At 53.5% G+C, this 21,733-nt stretch overlaps 1 protein-coding gene and 1 pseudogene across 3 annotated transcripts in view; one reads left to right on the forward strand and one right to left on the reverse strand.

The window, feature by feature from the left end:
- Positions 1-21,733, forward strand: part of Kcnab2 (potassium voltage-gated channel subfamily A regulatory beta subunit 2) — an 88,564-nt gene that overhangs the window by 8,277 nt on the left and 58,554 nt on the right. The window contains exon 1 of one of the 3 annotated variants that reach the window (XM_032893759.1): positions 20,333-20,515. The exons of the other annotated variants lie outside the window; for them this stretch is intronic. The gene's annotated coding sequence lies outside the window, so the exon portion shown is untranslated. Of the gene's footprint in view, positions 1-20,332; positions 20,516-21,733 lie in introns of those variants that run through there. 3 annotated transcript variants of the gene reach the window in all.
- On the reverse strand, positions 14,629-14,880 carry LOC116892215 (annotated as a pseudogene).

Below are 21,733 nucleotides of genomic sequence, written 5' to 3' on the forward strand. Positions count from 1 at the left end.
TTCTGGGGGATACTGCCATGCCTTCTCCTCATCCCGACAGTTTGGGAATGACCATGAGGCCGGCTCCTATGGGGCACCGGCACTGCCTTGCCACGTAATAGCTGCATTAATAATTACAGTGTGCCTTGTGTGGAAGCTGTCCAGAAAAACAAAACAAAACAAAAAAAAAAAACCACTGGCTTTACCCAGAGAGGACCTTTTCAAATGAAGAATAACGGTTGTCTCCTGGGGTCTGCTGTGGGCCCTGGGAGCTGTGGGGGCATGGTGGGACGGTGTCTGGTGTCTGCGGTGGAACGAGGAAACAGAGGTGGAGCCAGGAGGTGGCACTGAAACCGGTGTAGGCAGGGTAGGGTGTTGTGCGTCACAGGGAAAGGGGTTGTCCTGCCGACTAAACCAAGATCCCAAGTTCCAAACATCTTCAGAGTATTCCCATCCTCCTGTGGCTGAGATGGCTCTCGATTAGTGTGCGAGAGATGATAGCTGAGCAGGGAACACCCCCACCTCTGAACCCCACGCTCTGCCCCCCTGAGCCCACAGCACGCTCAGGGAAGGCCACGGGCCCTGAGCTGCCCACAACACACACCCTGTCTGCAGACACCCACACACAGGGCCCACCTACCTAGCAGGCCCTCCCTCCCTGCTTCACCCACACCAGAAGGTTCTGGCAGAACCCAGTGGGGGATGCTGGGGGATGCTGGGGAAAGGGTTTCACTCCACCCTGTGGCAACTGATAACCATGGTAACCGTGGAGAGCTGGGGTGTCCCAGCCACCTGCTGGATTGTGAGGGTGCCGAGGCCTGGCCAGGCCCAAGGGTACACCACATGGAACAGTGGGAGGTAGGGGGAGCCCTGAGCCAGGGGACCCTCCTCCCAGCTCCTGGAAGGGACAGGAGAGCACCTGTTCCCAGACTCAGTAGGATGCCTGGTCCAGCTACTGTGCTCAGTGTTAAAGCTAACATCCAAGACCCCTGTAAGCAGAGGCCTGAGGCTCTCTCCAGACTCTGTGCCTCCATAATTAATGCCAGTTGGTCCTTTTAAGGAGGGGGAGACTGGGGCTAAAGCAGAGCCCCTACTCGCTGGTAGACCTAGGATGGCCGTGCTCCTGACCCAGCACCCTCTGCAGAGCTAGGATGGGGCAGGAGCCAGACGTGGATAAGGTGGCCCCTAGGAGACGGAGAACTCTGTCCCTAGGCAGACATCAGGCCTGTGCTAGGCCTTCCCAGAACCTAAGCTGTGCAGCTGTGCGTCCCTCCGTCTAGGCCTCTCCTTCCTAGGCTTCACTCTCTAGAGAGCCCTTCATACTCGACTGTGAGCGTCACTGGTGCAAGAGCCAGTCCACTACAGGATGCCGCAGACACCAAGCTCACGCCGGCCACACCCAGGCTGCTCTCACACTCAAGGAAGTCCAGCTTCCCTGAAGCCTCCCAGGACCCCTCCCCACCGAGCTTAGATACAAGTCTCCTCACAGCCCTGCGAGCTCTGACTCCCCCTTTGTCCCCTCCGCCCAGAAGGCCTGACCTGTAATGCATTGGCCCCATGAAGAAGCCTGGGGACAAAAACCTTCACCTTGGGGACAACCCTCCAGGATCTCACCTTTCCCAGGCTAGCCCTAAGGAAGCTTTCACAACCACCGAGGCCCAGAGGCATGACTGATACTCACCACCTTGTTGAAGGACTTCCCAAGGTTCCTTCTCATACCCCAGGGCACAGTCTTGCCCAGAACACTCTGAGCTGCAAAGAGGCACGGAGGTGAGGCCAGAGATTACAGGAGAGGGCCCGAGACAAGGAGTCTCCAGACCCAGTGCCTGCATGTAGAGCCCGCCGTAGGCCTGGAGCTCACATCTCAGTCTGATGGTGTCTGTGGAATTGGGTTGTCTCTTAACCTTTAACCTCAACACTGCTAAGGCAGGGCCGGGCTTGTATTTTACAGTGGAGACACTTTATCTGTGCAACAGCCCTGGCTCTCACTCAGCAGAAGCCATTCCGGGTCATCCAGACCAAGTGCTCCCAGGAGACAGGCAGAGGAGGCCATGCATCTCCCAGCATGCCTGGGCAGAGGAGAGTGGACAGCCGAACACTTGCCCTCACTGGAGGCAGAGCCCGAGATTACCCGGAGATCTGAGAGCAATGTCTGCGTAATACCTCCGTCCATGCCGTGGGCAATCATTTCGATTGGCAGCCGGAGCTCACCGTGGGTTAGCTTTCAAGATGCTTAGAGGCTCGATGGCTTACGTGCTTACCCCAGGTCTCCCCACCCATCCACCACTTCAGTCCCCATGGGGGTTTTCTTTTCATCACAAGTGACAATGAGTCACAGACCAAGACTTGGCCTGAGTCACACGGTAACAAAGAACAGACTTCTTCTCTCTCCAAGCCCCACCAAGAGTGTCCATCCATCCCATGGTCCGCAGCCACGTCTAGCCCAGGATAGGTGTGAATGCAGCCCAACGGAGAACCATACGTTTCCCTAAACACCTTGCGTTTTGCATTCTAATTCTCTTGGGAGTTCTGAGGCGTGACCTTTATAAATGACAGGACAGTGCCGCAGTGTCGAATGAGATATATGTCTGTATGCCCTTGCGACCACAGACTGGGTCAGACACCTGTGAGCTGGACACACCAAGGGCTACCCAGGCAGGTGTCACTCGTGACCTCATCCCTAGCACCATGATGGGAAGAGGCAGGGAAGTGACATGAAGACCCCAGATAGCTGCCCCTGCTTGCTGATACCTTCTGGGCAAGAGGCTTCTGTGGGGCTCCCCAGCCTGCCCTGGAGGGGTCTTTCTCTCCTTCACACGTGGACACTCAGACCTCCACCAGAAAGGTATGGGTGTGGTCACCAGAAAGGGATATCTGCTTCCAGCCCCTGCAAACACCCAGGCACCCATGAGCCTTTGCCTTACATCACAGCACAAATTGTCCCAAACAAGGACCAGTCCTGTGGGGCGACATCCCTCCTTCCTGTTTCCCTAAAAGTCGTTAGACGTTATATCCCTTATTTATTTACTTGTTATTTTTTGAGACAGGGTCTCACTAAGTAGTTAAGGCTAGCCCAGAACTCACTATGTAGACCAGGTTAGCCTTGAACTCACAGACCCACTTGCCTCTGTGACTTTAATGCCAGGATTAAAGGTGTGTGCCACCACTGCCTGGCTTAGACATTACTAAATCCTTCATCTTCTTCTAAACAAGGCTGTAATGAACACTCACAGACACCTCATCGGCTCCCTCTGACAGGACAGGATAAGGTCACACAAGCAGGATTTGGGGACCCAAGCTCTAGATTCTATGCTGCCCAGTGACTTCCCACAAATATAACCACCGTCTCCACCCAAGATTTTCACCACAGTATTTCCCTGTTAATTATGTGATGTTGAAGACAGTACCCCGCGGTTTCCCTTCTCGTCCGCTTTACTCATCGGGGCTTTAATGGACGGGGTGGAGAGCAGCTGGCTTTCAGATGCTGCATGGGCAAGGAATTAATCTTTCATGCTTCCCTCACATCACGTGGCGGTGCTGAGGGGTAATCCTCTTTGAAACCCTTTGTTATTTATTCCTACTGTCCCCTGGAGAGCATGGACAGGCCCGGCGTGCCAGGCTGGCACACAGGAATACTTGGAGAGCAGACTCTGCGAGCAAACCTCTCTCTCCTACCAAGTGGGAGTCTGGGGCCACAGCCCTCCAGACCCCAGTAAAGGGAAAAGGCTGTCCCCCCATAGTACAAAGGCTGTACTATGGGTGGAAGGGCTTAAAAGTCAGGGTGTCCCTGCTCCGCATCCCCGCTTGTGTCCCGGCCACTCAGGTGACCTGGGCCTGAAAATATTAAGTGGAGAGTATCAGACATGAACAACTAGTAACTCTTAAGTAACTCTTATTAGCGTCTATCTTTGTTAGTGTTATTTTGTTATTGCTAATCTTAGTTGCCTGGTTTCACAATTAGGTTTTCCTGTGATCCAGATGTATGTAGGAAAAGCTTGGGGATCTCGGACATCAGGGTGTCCAGGAGCCTGTGGACTAGGAGAGCTGGCCATATCTGTGTCCTGATCAGCGTGGCTCGAAATAGCTGTATTTCTTCTCTCTTCATCCGGGGGATCTGAAATCCAAAGTCTAACTTCGTGGCAGTGCTGGGGACAAGGGTTCTCTCCGGGCTTTTCTGTGGGCTTTGGTGTGGCTGCTGCCGTCTGGTGTACTTTGGCTTGCAGACCCACTGCCCCCTCCGTGGCTGCGGTCACATGCCTCCGGTGTCTGTCACCTCTTCTTGTAGGGACATTTGTCACTTCAGGTAGGGACACACTGGCAGAGGATGAGCTCATCTTGCCATTGTCTTACACATCTCCTCAAACCTTTCAGCCAAACCAGGTCACATTCGTAGGCCCCAGAAGGGATTTGGGGTGTAACACACGGTATGGCAGGTTTATCCGTCCCCTACTCCCCCTAGCCCTACACACATACACACACACACACACACACACACACACACACCAGCCCTCCATCAGGAAGCCTCCATGACCTGCTTCCTAGTCTGGTGACTCTTTTCAATCCAGTGGGGATTATATGTCCAGTGTGGCAAGCTAAACAGTGAGGTGAGGTGGTAGGATTTGGGAGCCCAGCGCCATTGTGCGACATCTTGTCTCGTTAAACAGCAGCCATGGGCCCCACACCAGAGCCAAGCGCCCACCCCCTGACTGAGAGTGGGGTTAGCATAGGATTTGTCTGCCTGACCCAGCTGGTGGGTTTTGGGGGGCACAACCCTTCCTGATTCCAGAAGCTTAGCATCCCGGGTTAGGGCAAGGCCTGGCCGCCAGTAGGAGGCGGTCCAAGCCCAGGCGAGGAGACACAATATCCGAGAGCAGACGGAAGCGCTAAGGTATAAACTTTCCGTTTAGAGCACAAGGCGGGCTTCCTCCAAGGAGGATGAGTTCATACTGTGGACTTGAGGGAAGACCCAGGGATGAGCATCTCAGAGGCTCTGCCTCCTTGGAAACATTCAGTACGAGAGGCAAACCACTGGCTGAGATGACTAGCCAGTGTCCCTTCAGGTGTCTGGTCCTGCTCCAACAGTGGCATCAGAGTCAATGCGCTGGTTTCTTCAGGATGGTGGCTGAGGGCCATCTCCAGGTACTGAGAGAGCTGTTGAGAGACACAACCTCTGGGTGGTACCGGGAAGCCACCAGGCTCTGGGGATCAGCCCTGAGCGCTTAACATTCCATGCCTGGATACATGTGGATACTGTATCCATGGCTGGATACATGTGGATACTGTATCCATGGCTGGATACAGTGGCCAGAGTGGTCCCTACCCAGGTGGCTCCTCTCCAGCAACTCCTACAGAAATTAGCGTCATTCAAGAGAGATGAAACCATCACCCATTCCCCCCAAGCAAGTGTCCTGTCCAGGCCCTGTAATTGTCAAGACCCCACCTGAGGCATGGGTTTATCTAGAGCACAAGAGAGAGAGAGAGAGACCCCAACCATACCTAGAGGCAGGGAGGAGTGGCCAGGGGGTAGGGCTTCTGCTTGACTGAAAATTGCCCTGGCTCTTCTCCCACCCTGAGGTACACAGGGCTAAAACCCACCCTCCAGCTCATTCTGTGTCCCTGCACAGAGCTGGGCGTTGAGCAGTCCGAGCCCCTCCTTCGCCTTGCTGAGTCAGGCGCTGGAACAGTCTCCTAGGGAAAGATTCTGTTTCCACCCCCACCCCCTCCAGGCTTCTGCTTTGGTTCACTTAAAATCTCAATCCAGCCACGAGAGGAGACTCAGCACTTTTTCTGTCCCTCCATCAGTAGATGTTCCAGCAAGGAGCGTCAGAAGCTTCCAGTCTCTGCAGGCACTGCCTATGCGCCCCTCTCTGCTGCCCTCTACCCCTCTGTGGGAGAGTGGTCCTCCTGCCCCTCATCCACCCCACCTCAACCTGGCATGTTGACCGTTCGCTAGATCTAGACTTCCCGTCGCTGACTTTGCAGGCTAGGTAGTTACACCGCAGACGGCCCAGGGGAGCTGGACAACTGCAGCAGAAGCCAGGCCTCAGAAGTTCACTTAGGCCTTCAGATGCTGTCTGGACTCCTCAGAGGTTTGCATAGCTGTCCCCAGGGGAGCTGCTAAGTGTAGAGGCCAGGAGGCATTGCCTCTCTAGAGACCCCTCTCCCAGCATGGTAGGACAGAAATTCTGGAGGGCGAGCCATTAGGCCCCAGAGGTTAGTGGGAAAGGCTTGGGTTTTAAAGGAAAATGTCAAGCCAAGTCCACGTCCAGCGGTCTGCGATGGCCACCCTGCCTGCCAGGGTTGGGCTCCCTGGGTCCCTGTGTATTCCCTAAAAGACAAGACAGCAGAGGGACTAGGGAGTGCCCTGCAGAAAAGAAGCTACAGGAGCAGAATAGCCAGAGGGACTTCCTAACAGCGACTAACCATAGATCTGTCCCCTGTCAGCCATGGGCCTTGCTTCTGCAGGAGTCCCACCCCCCCAGCCCCCAACAGAAAATGCCTCCCACCTTGACTATGATGTGGGTCCCCCAAAGAGGCTCCAGGTCCTTCTTCTGCCCTGCTCCTTCTGAGAACAGCTGCTACAGGAAGAGCTGTTAAGAAAAGAAACCAGGTGTGCCCACAGGTAGGAAGAGGAAGGCACCGTGGGTACGCTCTGCCCCTGGGAAGCAGAAATGGCCCAGGTCTTTCCCACAGCTGCAGGCCACACTCTCTGTGTCCGTGTTTGAAACGGGCCCTGACGGACATCTGCATCCCTGGGAATAAGACTGTAGGTCACTCAGATGACATCGTGAGGCTAGCCACTAACCCTCTGGGTCTACCGGAGGAGTCCTGGGCCATTTGTCTTCTCTGAACAATGGGGGTCAGGACAGAGGAAAGGACAGCTGTGAGGGTCGGTCCTCCCACGGGCAGGAAGTTGAGTATCAACAACGTAGCCTGAGGTGGAGCATCCAAGCTGTACCCCTCAAGAGTCTTCCCCAACTTCACCGTGGGCGGATGAGTACACAGAGGTGGCAGGCGGTTTGACTAGGGGGTAGAAGGGGGCTTTCTGGGTGCACTTACATGAAGTCAGAAGAGAGGCCTCCAGCCTCAGTGCCCCCTCCCAGAGCCTCCCACCGGGGCTGGCTCTGTCTTGCCCGGGTTCTCCCTCAATGCTCTTGGTCAGCTCCCTGTAATGGAAAGGATGCTGACACACTTTCACAAAAGGGGTTATAAATTTAGTTTTAAAGGAAAAAGTACTGCAGGATGTCCTGGAATTCACTTTGTGCCCTGGGGTTCCACTCTGTCGGGTACGTGCTTTCTCCTGGGAATTCTCAGAATGAGGCCATGAGGGCTTGTGGCCACCAGGGAAAATTCCCTGGCCCTCGATGTTGCCCGCTCTGGTCCTGCCAAGTGCCCCTGGCCCTCAGTGTTGCCCACTCTGGCCCTGGAAAGGGTCGCTCATACGTAGGTGTCTTGATCTGGTGACTCGCAGTGTGAGTTCGAATCCTGGGTCCAACTTCTTGGTTTTTGGATTCCTTTTATTCAGAATTACTTTAATTGTTTGTACACTTGTTTTTGAGAGGGGTATAGCCCTGGCTGACCTAGAATTCACTCTCTAGACCAGGCTGGACTTGAACTCACGGAGATCTTCCTTCCTCTGTCTCCAAAGTACTAGGAGTAAAGGAGTGTAGCACCCTTTTTAGCTAGTTAAAGTTAGTTTTTGCTAACTGTTCTGAAACGAAACTTGCTATTCCTATAGCAAAACCAGTGTTACTTGCCTTCCTTAAAAGGAAACTGGGAAAGTAAATGTAAATTTCAGACCCTTGCTGGTGAGACCAGGGGTACACAAGGCATGTTCTGACAACCCCAGCCTTGTGGGTCACAGGGACCCCAGGTCGAGCACTCTGCTCTTTGATGGGAATTCTGCCCATGTCACCTCCGGTCACCCCCAGGACCTTAAGATGACAGTTGGGCTGCTGTTTGGAAATCATCCATGGTATCAAGAGGCGAGGGACAGAAGAAATGGGGAAACCCAGGCTGGACAGTCAGTCACCTGTACCCTCACTGGCTGAGTGAAGCATGACCTCGGTGGCAACAGGGTCCCCAGGAACTAGGCTAGCACTTCAGTAGCAAAGGCTTGAACAAGAAAGCTGTAGCGAGCGAGCTTCAGAAAGCAACACAGAATTCTGGTACAGAATGTCCAGAAGCTCACTGAGTAGTGTTAACCTTGCCGTGGGAATGGCTGCCCCAGCTCTTAGTCATACAGGATGCTTCTCAGAAGAGTCACATAGACAAGTAGAAGGTTCAACTCCCTCCATGTTGCTGTCCACTCAAGGGAGACCCCCAGGAATAATGAGAGAGTGTATCCAGACCTGGGGGAGATGTCCCTATGCTAAAGCTTGTGACCAGTGACACCCTGGGTGCATGGAGACGCCCAGCCCCCTCCCGGCAGCAGGAGCAAGGATCGGGGATGCTGTGGGCTCGAGACCGAGAGGGAGAAGAAGTACACAAGTGCCTAGGATGGACATGCGAGAGAGGAGGCAAGCAGCCGTGCAGAACGGGAAGGCGGGTGAGAACTGGAAAGGCAGATGGTACGAAATGCTAAGCCTCGGCTCGAGACTACAGGCGTTGGGCAACCACTTCAGGGGTTAGAGTAAGACTGGGGGTCTCAGACGAAGGCATTACAGGAGAGATCTGGCGCTGAGAAAAAGACACTGGTCTCTGATGACAAATGGAAACCGTGGTCCACACAGGAGATCCCAAAGCTAGGAGAGGCGGTTCTAACGTGGAGTGCTCCCGGGATAGCTCACAGACAAGCCTACAGCTGGAGCAGGGAGCAGAAGGGAGGGCTGCAGGTTCAACCGCAGGCTCCGAAGGCAAGAACTGAAGGCAGAATAGCAGAGCCGTCCTGGGGACCGCTGGGGGGAGGGAGGAGTCCAGGATGTACTTGGGAGAATGGAAGCCGACTTGGGGCAGAACTGGCAGAAATAGAAATGATGGCGTTAGGGAGAGATGAGGTGAGGGTGGGGTGGGGCAGAAGTAAGATGGGGATGGTTGAGATGGCCGCGTTGAGGAGGAGAGATTTGTAGTAGAGGAGGTGGTGATGTAGTAGAAATGGTGGGAGTGATGGTGATAGGTGTGGTGGTGGTGGAGAGGATTGTGCCGGAAACGGGAGAGCTGATGGTGGCGATGGTCTTAGAGAGTCGTGGTCGTGGTGTTTGAAGGTCGTGGTGTTTGATGGTCATGGTGTTTGTGTGATGGTAGAGGTGGTCATGGCGGAGGCAGTAGACGTGGTGATGGAGATGGGAGAGGTGATGGGATGGATGTGGTGATAGTAGGTGTGGAATGGCGGTGTGCTAGAAATTGTGGAGGTGGTCACAGTCCGGGTGATAGACGTGGAGGTGGTAGTGATTGAGATCCTCGTGGTGGAGGTGGCGGTGGTAGAGCAGAGAGGGTCATGGTAGAGGTTGCAGAAGTAGAGATGATAATGGCGGCAGGGGTGATCACGGTGGGGGTGATCATGGTGGGGATGATCATGGGAGTGATCACGGTGGGGATGGTCACGGCAGGGGTGATCATGTTGGGGGTGATCGCGGTGAGGGTGATCATGGTGGGGGTGATCACAGTGGGGATGATCATGGTGGAGATGATCACAGTGGGGATGATCGTGATGGGGATAATCATGGTGGGGGTGATCATGGTGGGAGTGATCACAGCGGGGATGATCATGGTGGGGGTGATCATGGTGGGAGTGATCACAGTGGGGATGATCGCAGAGGATGATCATGGTGGGGGATGTAATTGTGGTGGGGATGGTTGTGGTGGGAGTGATCGAAGTGGGAATGATCTCGGAGAGGAAGTTGCGGTGGGGATGGTGACTGTGGTGGAGATGATCGTGGGCAAAGGTAGTCGTGATGGCGGTAGTGGTATCAACAGTGGCGGGATGGCCGTGGGGGTGAACGTAATTATAGAGGTAACAGAGATGGTTGTGGTAGAGATGGAGATTGGTAGGGGAAGGGGTGAGGGTGGTCATGATGGAGACGGTGAAGGACACGGTGACGATAAAGGTGGTGACAGTAGTCATGGTGAGGTGGTCACAGTAGAGATGACAGCGATAGGTGTCGTCGTCGTGATAGCAGTATGGAGAGAGTCCTGTGGGCACGAAGATGGTCACGGTGAGGTAGCAGCACAGTGGGGGTGAAGTCGGTGCTGAGGGTGGAGATGAAGATGGCGCTGAGGGTTGAGGAATTGGAGAGGGTCACGTTGGAGGTGAGATGTTTGCAGAAGTGGTAATGACAGAGGTAGTTCAGATTGCCATAGAAGAGATGGTAGGGTGAAAATGGTGGAGGTGTCAGAGATGGTTACCATAGTAGTTAGTGGGGGGGAGGTGGCATGCGTGTGTGTGTGCATGTGTGTGCATGTGCATGCATATGTGTGTGTGCACGCACATGTGTGTCTGTGTATCCGTGTGTGCGTGTGCATATGTGTATGCATACGTGTGTGTGTCTGTATCTGTGTGTGTGTTTGCATATGTGTGTGCATACATGTGTGTGTTCACACTGGGATACACACAGATGCCACTAGAACCCCGGCACACCGTGCATGTTTCAGGAGCCAGTATCATCTTGGTGCAAGATCATAGACCTGGTTGAGACAGAACCTGAAAGCCTGGGGCCTTGCTGCTGCCCTCCATGGAGAAACTCCTCAAAGGAGACAGCAAACGCAGCAGGACGCCCTGCCTCTCTGAGGGGAGCAGCTGAACATGACCTCCCACGGCTCTGCTTCCTCCACTCTGCTTGACTGGGGCCCCACGCTGACATCTGTATTATCTGTAAGCAAAGAGCAGCTTGTCTATAACGAGGTGGCACACGGCGCACGTTGGGCAAGGTGGCACACGGCACATAATTGACCATGGTATGAGGTGGCGCACTGCAGGTGTTTCGCTGTGGTATGAGGGACTCACTGCATGCGTTCGGCCATGGTACGAGTCACACACTGCACACATTGGGCCGTGGTATCAAGAACTCACTCTATATGTTGGGCCATGGTATGAGGGACACACTGTACATGTCAGACTTTGGTATGCTGGACACTGACCAGGGTTCAGGCCCTGTCCTGCGTCTGAAGGACCTCTGCGGGAAATGAGACTCTGTGAGCATCCTCTGGGTTTTCCAGTCTTAGAGTGGATGCTCAGATGAGCAGTATTAACAGGCTGAGGTGCATGCTTGACAGAAAACATGTGACATAGCACAACAGAGCCCTCTGGACAGGTATCACCTGATGAGGAGAACCCCAGGAGGAACACCCCAAGGGAATCACATCTGCAAAGGCCCTGCAGCATGAGAGAGGAAAGAACCAACACTAGGGACACATATACTCCCCCCACCCCAGATATCCAATGAGCACTCAGGCTGGACACAGACACCACCGGTTGGGGACCCCTTATCTCCAGAACCCCGAGACCCACCTGCTCTCCCATCTTCGTACCCCCTCATTGACCCATCAGCCAATGCTGAGGCCCCAACAGCCCAAGTTGATCAGCCCACGGTCTTCTCTGTTTCTCCCCCTGAGCCAAGTTCAGCCTCGGGCTCCTTCGCAATTAGAATGTTCCACTGGGGATGGCCCAGAACTCTAATTTTGAGGATAGATTTCCAGGTCTGCTGTTCACCCAGTGCCAGAGGCAAGCTAGCTTTGCCTCTTGAAAACACAGTTCCATAGTTGTCTTCTGTGGCTATGGATAGTAACAATCGGGGCCACAATTAAAGGTAGGAATTCCCATGAAACATATTCAGGCCTCACCAGGTCACCAACTACTCTGGCACCCATCCCTCCAGGGATCTGGTCCAGGGCTGCTGTTTGGAAGACACCTTTCAGCCCTTCTACTGTGGTACTCAGGGGACACCTCCTGGGTGTCCCTGAATCCTGGCCACTCACAGTCTGGCTTTCGGTGCAGGCCCTTGGTCCATAAAACCCAGCCTTCCAGCCTCGGGGCTACCCCGGCACTCAGGAGAGTGAGACCTCCCAAACCTAAGGGCCGACACAGGAGACCAGCACTGCCCGGGTACATACCTCATCTCCGCTAATCACGAGGTGACAGGAGCGGGGTTTAAAAATACTGCACGCATTTTAACTCGGTGCGAGAGAGAGGGAAAGAGGAGAAAGGGAACACACTGTGTGAGCAACTCAAATCAAAAATAAATGAGGCAAAAAGAGCCTCCAAAAATAGTGTCGCATCAAAGGCAGCAGCCGCGTCGCGTGGCCAGATGTCCTCAGCTCTGAACCTCTGCTGAAGAGCTGTGTCGAGGAGGGAGGACGCCAAGACTACGGCGTTCACTCCAGAAGAGATTAATCAGGACCACAATCCTCTGATAGACTGGGATTGATGGCAGAGTGAAAGGCGACTCGGGGGATGAGCGCTCTGCCGACCCACCTGTCCCCCAGACCCTGCTGAGCAGGGAGGGCAGAGCCTTAGCCAGCAGCACAGAGGGTTATCCAATCAGGACCCTCTCCCGCCAAACTTGAGGGGTTCTCTTTCCAGACTTAAAATGTCCCCTACAAAAAGACTGGCCATCTACGCAGCCCCCAGCTACACAGTACTCAGAGCCGCATGCACGGTAGACACGATCTATCCTTCTGTCTTAATTTCAACATGGTGGGCATTGCCTGGTGGATTGAGTTTCACCGTATAGCCCTGGCTGTACTGCAACTCTCTAGAGATCTGCCTGCTTCTGTCTCCTGAGTGCTGGGATTAAAGCTGTACCACCACACCCAGCTTGGTAGATATAGACAGACAGACGTTGAAACCAGCAGTCAGCAGATTACAGCCCAGTCTGATGCACCACCATTTGCTTTCCTCAATAAAGTTTTGTTAGTGCATGGCCACGTTTTTTTTTTTTTCCTTTACGTACAATCTCTGGCTGTTTTCGTGCCCCCAGAGACTGGCAAATGACAAAGGCTTGGGAGTGTTGGAGCTCTGCCCTGAACTGCGGGGTTTTCTACTCTTCTTGCCAGAGGCCTGTGTTTAATACATTGTTGGGGGGGGGCAGGTAATACAAGTACACACGTGTGTACATAGAGGCCAGAAACCAATATGAAGTGTTTTCCTCAGCTGCACCCACCATATCATCATCACCATCACATCATCATCACCATCGTCACCATCACCACCGCCACCACCATCACCATCACCATCACATCATCATCATCACCATCATCACCACCACCACCACCACCATCACCACCACCATAATCACATCATCATCATCCCCATCATCATCATCACCATCATCACCACCACCCCCACCACCATCACCACCACCATAATCACATCATCATCATCACCACATCATCATCATCACCATCACCATCACCACCACTATCACCACCACCACCATCACCACCACCATAATCACATCATCATCACCATCATCACCATCACCACTGCCACTACCACCACCACCACCACGATCATCATCATCATCATCATCATCATCATCATCATCATCATCATCATCAGAAACAGGGTCTCTTGCTGAACACGGGAGCACACCCAACTTTCTAGTGGGTGCTGGAGATCCAAATTCAAGTCCTTGTGGTGCCACTGAGCCATCCTCCCCAGCCCCAGAAGTGTTTCTGCTCCTCATCTCGGAAACCTAGGGAAGACCCCCATGTGCTCACGAGGACTGTGGTTGTGGTTGCCGGCGTTGGGCGTGGGGTTTAGCATGTAGGTGATTGTTCTGGGTTAGGGACGTCTGCAGAAATTAGGTTTCCCTCATGCAAAGGCCATCTTGGTGCAACGCAGTCCCGTGAGCAGCCTCAGGTTCCTCCATACCGAGAAACACGTACCGCGCTTCCAGCTCTCACGTCACGGGTGGACAACCTCAACTGTTAAAGAGGACACCCCACCCCAGCAGGATGCCCAGAGGATGCCCAGGATCCCAGCAGGGTCCCCCATAGCCTCATCTGACAGTGAGAACAAGGCTGGGGCTGGGGAGGGCCCTCACTTCTGCAGAGCCTTTCCCCGCAACGTGCTGATAGCTTGTCAACTTGAAGCTTCCGTGTGCTGTGATAGAACTGTGTCAGACCTTGGACGACGGTGATATTCCCAGTGTCCTCTGGGGCGGCCATGAAGAAAGAAGATGCTTTCAGGAGACCATAGCAGAAGTCAGCCCAGCATCGCACGGGCCTTCTATGGGTTGCCTTCCTTCCAGAGAGAGGTTTTGAATGAGGACAGGCTACATGCTGCCTGTCACTGAAACGGGTCCACCTTCGGTGCTGGATATTAAAGTAGATTAGTGAATCAAATCCCCGGGAGAAGAGGCTATGACCTCCTAAGAGGAGGACACAGTGGGGCGCCAAGAATGTCTGGAAAGTCAGCAAGCTCTGAAGATTCAGCCCAGTGCACAGGAGGGGCAGAACCGGGTGGCCAAGAATGCACGGAGACAGGGCCGAGACGTGTCTGTGTCTCTTCCATCATCCATGACCACAGGCAGGGCCAGGAGCTAGATCTCAGAAACCAGGACAGGTATGTGGGGCCAGGGGCCAGGAATAACAAGGGTTGGGATTGGGGGGTGGTGGTTAGGAGTCAGGGTGTCTACAGGGGAGGCACAGCCCTTTCATGTGTTTATTGGGAAGGTTCCCGCTCATCTTCTCATCTTGAACCAGGGGCTTTCAGTGCTGCTTCCTCCTGAAGGAGCGTCCTTCTGTCAGCCTTGCTTTTCCACTGTAGGCTGACAGAGCACAGTGGAGCAGCCAACACACAAGATGACTGTTTGTGCATGGCTAAAGCCCGTGGTGATTTTATAGCATCCTGGGCATTTCACATCCATAAAGTAGGAATTGGGGCTCTGCACCAGTCGCTTTTTCTTGTTTCCTCTGCTCCTCTTCTGGAGAGGGATGAAGGAGATCCTTTGCGAGAGGCATGTAGGGAGGTCGTCACCGTCAGAACGGTGTCTGTCTCTTTTCTCCCTGTGTCTGCCTCTCTTTCTATCTTTGTCTTCGTGTGTATCTCTCTGTTTCTGTTTCTGTCTCTCTCCTGTGTGCATGCGTACGTGCGTGTGTACGTGTGTGTGTGTGTGTGTGTGTGTGTTGTGATTATGTGTGTAAGGGTATGCACTCATTACAGGAGTGCAATTCAGGTACTCATGTTTACCCAGCAAGTATCTTATTGACCGAACCATTTCCCCAGGCACTGCCTTTCTAGACAGCCCTTTTCTAGTCTCGGGACCAGGAATCTACAGATTGTTTTCTGTAGCTAACAGTTTGTGACGCACCTTAAGCCCATCGGCAGTCTGCTCTCTGTGACTGCAGATGGCCACTAACTTGCAGCGGTCTGCAGACAGACTTTCCGCAGCTTCATAGTGTGTCCCGTGAACAGACTATTCAGTGGGGCACACAGCAGCACGCGGGCTGGCGATGGGCTTTCGGGATGCACAGAGATCGTTAGCCCAGGATCATCTAACTGCTCTGCCACTGTTTGAAAGTCACCGACTTTCTGTCGAGACGGGTACACGGGCTGATATGTGTCCATTCCTCCGAGCTCTACATTGAAGCCCTACCTGCAGTGTTAAGAGGCAATGTGTCAGGGAGGAGATCAGTATTAACAGGGCCCTGAGGAATTGAGCACCTTGTTGAAGTCTGTGTCTTTACAAGAGGCAAAGGCCACCAGAGCTTGCTCTGCCTATGACAGCCCAGAATAAAGGAGGTCAGGAAGCCACTGGGCTGTGAAGAGTTGACTGGTCCCTGATCTTAGCCCTGTAGCCTCCAGACCTATGAAATGGAAATGTCCCTTGTACAAGCCTCCCTATCCCCTGTCCCCAATATTTCATGATGACAGACCAAGCTGAGACAAGCAACTGTGGCTGTCATAAAATTTCACTTACAGACACACACTTGAAATTTATACGATCCATGAGTTATGATACCATGCCCCCCCCCTGGTGTTCTACCAACCATTTGGAAATGTCAAAGTCAGGTGGCTGTGTTGTTCTGGCCCCCAGCCAGCAGCCGTGTGCCACCCCCTCCTGGGACACCCCACAAAGACACAGGCCACCTCCATTCACTGCCCTGAGTGCTGGGTGACTTATTTTAGGAGGGTGGCCTGGGTGTTTATGTTCCAAAACAGAGCCACAAGCTTCAAGGCTGGGTTCCTGCTCTGTGTTCACCAGCAAGTGCCCTTGGGTGCCGGGCATCATCATCTGGCCTGCCTTCAAGGTTTGGGAAGGGTTCAGTGTATCAGCCCACACAAAGCATGTTCCATAGCCTCCATCCAAAAGAAAGGGATTAGCCTATGGCAGACGCTTGTGGGGGAGGAACAGAAGCCCACGGCTTTCTCTCCAGAACAGGGTGGGGAGAGCCATGCCAGATGTCCTCAGATGCAGGAAAGAATGTCACACAGCAGAGGGACCCCATTTGTCATCTGTCTCGAGAGACCCGAGCGGGCCCGGCAGGCGCAGGCACAGAGAAGCCCATTTGAAATGGACACACAACAGGCGGGAGATGCTGTTACCCACCGGTGCGGGGACCGTGCTAAGGGAACTGCACCCCCAACGCTCTGTGCCAGACCCCCAGCACCTCACTCTTAGTCCTGTCACAGGAGCCTGGTTCTCCTGGACCTTCTCAAATGCGCACCCCCACCATGCTGGCCCAGAGGAATGTGAAGTACATCAGACCGGGTTCCTCTCCTATTTTCTCTTCTAAAAAATAAAGTATCTAGAACCAGGTTGGGATGGCTAAAGTTGATTGTCAGCTTGACAACCTGAGAGTGCCTGCATATCAGCCTGTGGTCGTGTCTGTGGGGTATCTTCTTGATGGCTAGTTGATGTAGGAGTGGCCTGCCTCCTGTAGGCAGCGCCATCCCTAGACAGATAGGCCCAGGATATGTAAGAAAGGTGACAGAGGGGGCCAGAGGAAGTGAGGTAATAACCATCACCCTCCATGGCCTCCTTTGGCTTCCCTTGGTAACTGGATAAACCCTTTCCTCCTCAGGTCGCCTTTGGCCATGGCATTTATCACAGAAACCAAACTAGGACATGGGATGGGGGGATGGGAGGGCATTGTGACATGGTGTCACTTAGCAAGAGTTTTGATGGTTCCCAGGTCAGCAGAACACTCATTTCAAAGAGGGACAGTCCTCTGTAATATATGGCTCCTCTCCCTTTGAATGATACCTCCCATGCTTGGCCCAGCTGGGATACACACCCCAACATCCCCTGCTGGGACACCCCAACATTCACTTTAGCCATACCAGGAATGTCCCCTTCCATCAGGAACAGACCTTTCCAGGAGGCACACACACCAGGGACTCAGCGGCAGACTCTGTCCTAGACCTTCCCATACGGGAGGTCATAGACTGGTCTCATCAGACTGTAGGACTCTATAAATGCTTGTTGCATACATGAAGCGTGCTTCCAATCTTGTCATTGCAAAAAAACATATATATAGCTTGCCATCGTAAGTGTGCAACTCAGTGGCAGCCAGGACTTTCACTAGCAAAACCACCACCACTATCCCACCTCTGAACCCCTGCCGATAAACACCCTCCTGTTTGCCTGTACAACCCCACTCCTGACACTAAGTATTTCCTGTCCATAGACTCACACTAGCTTTTTGTGGCTGGTGTCTGAGGGTGGTAACAAGTCCTCAGGGTGGTAACAAGTGTTAATTTCTTCCCTTCGTAAGGAAGTAGTATTCCTTCCTACGGTTAGACCACATTTGGTTTCCCACTAATTATTCACCTTGCTTCTATGTGAACAAAGCTTTACACGAATGTTGCCTTCTCCTTGCTGTATAAAATACCCCGACAAGAGTAATTTAAGGGAGAAGGGATTTCTTTGGCTCACAGTTCTAAGGGGACACAGTCCCTCATGGTGGGGACGACGTCACTGCAGGCTCTAAGGCACAATGGCAGGAGTAGGTAGGATGTGGCAGTTTTCACTCAGTATCACCAACACCTGTGCCAGGGAGGGATACTTATCCAAAGAACAGAAATACCGGAAGTGGACTTGCAGGGTCATGTGCAGATACGTGTGCGTGTGTCTGTCTATCCGTCTGTCTGAGGGGCCTCCAGGTTGTTTTCTACAGAGACCGAACATGTTATGCTCAGCAGCAGTGAACAGGGGTTTGTGTCTTGCTTGCCTGTTACTCTCTGGGTTTCTGACGGTGGCCATCCTGGTGGACGTGAGGCAGTAGTTCCCCGTGGTTTGATTTGCATTTCCTGAGGTGAGGGTATTGCTTACCATCTTGTCCTTGTCGCCATCCGGGCATCTTTGGAGCAAAGTATCTTCAAGGCCTTTGCCTGTTTTCGGGCCTGCTTAAGGGTTGTACATGTTGTGAGGGTGTTGGTCCCTTAGCTGCATCTGTGGTTAGCAGGTATCCTCCGCCCACCCCTTTCTGGGGGTGTCATTTTACTACTGACGGCTTTTTAAGTTGGGTGCTTGTGACCTTCTGACTTTGCCTCCAGTCACCTGCCTTCCTGGTCTGAAGTAACCCTCTGGCTTGTTTGAAATAGGGTCTCATGTAGCCCAGGCTAGCCTGGAACTCACTATATAACCCAAGCTGGCCTTGAACTCTTGATCCTCCTGCCTCTACTTCCAGAGTGCTGGGATATAAGGTGGGCATCTCCATACCCAGTTCATGCAGTGATGGGGATCCCAACCCAGGGCTTCCTGAGTGCTAGGTGTGGACTCTGCCAACTGAGTTATGTCCCTCTGCTCCAAAGCAACTTCATTAACAAGATATGGTAGATAGCTACAGAACCGAGACCAACATTCTAATTGGACTCTCGCTGTGTAGCCGTGGATGGAATTCACTGTGTAGACCAGGCTGGCCTTGAACTCCCAGAGATCCACCTGCCTCTTCCCCCTGAGAGCTGGGATTAAAAGTATGCACCAGCATGTCTGGCTGAGATTTACCTTTGAAGGCAGTGGAGGCCCGAGGCTGCCTCGGCGTGGCCACCCAACTGAGCAGATGGTGAGGCTTGGGAGTCTGCCTGTGATATTCAACTTCATCTGTTGCCTCAGATCTGGTACTGGCCACCACGACTTGTTAATAGCCCTGGGCAAGGCCCATGTTTCCAGATGTCTTCCACATTGGGATCAAGAGGAGCCCTGCATAGGCACACACCACAGATTAAGGATCGCCTGTCCAAAGTCAGAGGCCCAAGCAGGGCTCTGGGCAAACGGAGCCTCACATGGGCCTGTCCTGCTTTTCCTTGGGCCTGCTGAGCGGCCTTGAGTGCTGTTTAGTGTCTGCAAGCCTTCATATTCTGTAAAGTACATCAGAGCAAGGAGTCAGGGTACACAAACCAGGCTGGGCTCGATGTGAGGAGCCTTTCTTTCCTCCTCCATCTCTCTCCGCCCTCTCCCTCCCTCGTGGTGGGTGTCTCTCCATTTTTTTTTCTTCCCCCTTCTCCTGCTTGTTCAGTTCCCAACATTGTGGCTTTCTCACAGAACATTCCGAGGATTTTTCTCTTTCCCCTTTTCTTCCCCCATCCATCTCTCCAAATATTCTCCTTCCCAGGGGCCCTCGGTAGCACCTTTCCTCCAGGGCACGAAGCCCCCAGGAGGCTGCAGAACCTAGCTAACACTCGTGATGAAGATGAGGATGCTCTCCCTTCCGGAAATTGAGTATAAAGAACAGGTTAGGCCTGAGGCTGAAGATGTAGTCCAGTGCAGGTGGCTGGCATCGTAGGAGACTGAATGTTCCGGGCAATTCCTGTCTTTCCCTCCAGTCAAAGAGCTTGAGCTCCCCGCCGGTTGCCAGGAGCCTTAGGAACACCTAAGCTGGTGTTCCACCACTCAGCAACTGTTCCCAGGATGTGGCAGGCACTACAGGGCAGCAGGAAACCTTCCCACAGCACGAGGCTCTCCCTGTGACCCAGTCTCCCCGGGACACCCTTGTCTACACCTGCCAAGTCACCTGATCCTTTGTAGGACGGGCAGAAACCTCAGAACACAGCTCGAAGTCAGCCAGACTTGGGTTAGATCCCACCCAGATCCCAGCCACATGCCTGAGCCTCCAGGACCCTCAGGGCATCATCTGTAGAGCCAGGAGTTGGTTAGCAGAACCTGTCCCGGGGCTGCGGGGAAGAACTGATAGGTGACAGCCACACAGGGCTTCCTACAATGTTGGCTTCAATCAGGGGCTCCTTTAAACATTACTAGGACTCATTAGAAGCTTGAAAAAGAGTTCCAAGTATTAGAGAGTGTCTATCCCTCCTTCTGGGAGGGTGCTGTGGACAGGAAGCAAGAGCACAAAGGATGCCTCTTCTACCCTACGGTGACTCCCTCTTCCCCAAACTCCTGTCCCTAGGCAGCTACACTTGTCCACACTCCCAGGGTGGCTAGTCCCTCCCACCAGAGACCACGCCCTGGTGTCCCTAAGGGGCCCTGGTTCGTTAGCTGAGCGTGTAGTTGCTGCACACGGGGCCCTGGCGCTCGCTGCACCAACTTCCTGTTGGGCCTGTGGTCCTTGGTGGCATGCAGTTCGTCCTACAGTGACTCAGCCATCCACCCAACATGAGGAACGCGTCTCTTCCGCGGGTCCCGGTCCACAGCAGGTACCCAGGGTGCTTTGGGCATATGGTTTCCAGGGCAGGTTTTCCTTTCTGGTACGGGGCTGTGCCGGCTCTCTGGGCAAACCTTGGAGCTACTGAATATTCAGGGTTAGCTCTTACACAACCCTAGGTTCCTTGTGCTCTCGTGCCACTTCCTGTCCAACTACCAGGACCCACAGCAACCAAGTAGACATAAGGCGCAGCCTCTGCTCAGACAGTTGGAGGCACAAGGGTGAAGCCTGACTGACACAGCTCCCCATGGATCTCTGCTTTCATTCCTGGGGTGAAAGGGGGGACCAGGAGGAGATCAAGGGCTCTGCAGGGTGCCCATGTTCCTTCTCAGAAGTAGGTTTGAGTAGCAGCTGCTGAGCAGTGAGTGACTCCTGGAGAAGCCTGCTGCCTGCTCTCTCCTGGTCTCTAGGAGGAGTGAGGCCTTCTACCTTGACAAGCAATATAAGGAAGTGTTCCTATCCTTCCTGGCTCCCCCTGGCCTTCTGCAGGCTGAGTAAAAACAAGGTCGGGGTGGGAAACTACCAAGCTCCTCCCTACCCTACACCCCATGTGAGGCAGGTGTCACCATGCCAGGAGTAAGGTCAGTGTTGGCAGGGAGCTCCTTGGGGCCCACAAGGCTTTCTCATTTTTACCACCCGGCCCCAACACACACACACACACACACACACACACACACACAACCCTGCAGAGTAAGGGTACAGGGTGTGGCCACAGTGGGGGAAGGGTGAGGACAGCTGCGGGCTTCCCAGTATTTGCAAGACATCCTGGTGCCTTCTGTGCATTGAAGGGAGGTTGGAAGAGAGAGGAGGGACTTCTGCCTGGGCACGCAGAGTGTTGCCTTCACGGCCAAGAGCACTGGGCCAGGATCCTGAGGCTTGGTCTGAGCCATCAGACAGGAGAGAGGGGCTGGGAAGCCGTGGCAGGACAAGATGGCACTTGATGTTAAGATTCTGCTCTGTGTATTTACAGGTTGTCATTAATGTTCTCAAGGGATGGATAGTACCGGGTTTTGTATGGTTAAGTGGGCAATTATATCTTACCAATTGGATCTAAGATTATTGTGTTGTGTGTTCTTTAATGTGTAGATTTAAGTAATGTGATGGAGTGTGGGGTGACTGGTCTGGGTCGCCGTGGAGTTGGGATGTGTTTCCGCCAAGATATCTAGCAGATATCTTGGGGCACCATGGTGCGGACCTAGCAGGGTAAAAG

This window comes from Rattus rattus, chromosome 1, assembly GCF_011064425.1.
Source record: "Rattus rattus isolate New Zealand chromosome 1, Rrattus_CSIRO_v1, whole genome shotgun sequence".
In the NCBI taxonomy this organism is placed as follows: Eukaryota; Metazoa; Chordata; class Mammalia; order Rodentia; family Muridae; genus Rattus; species Rattus rattus.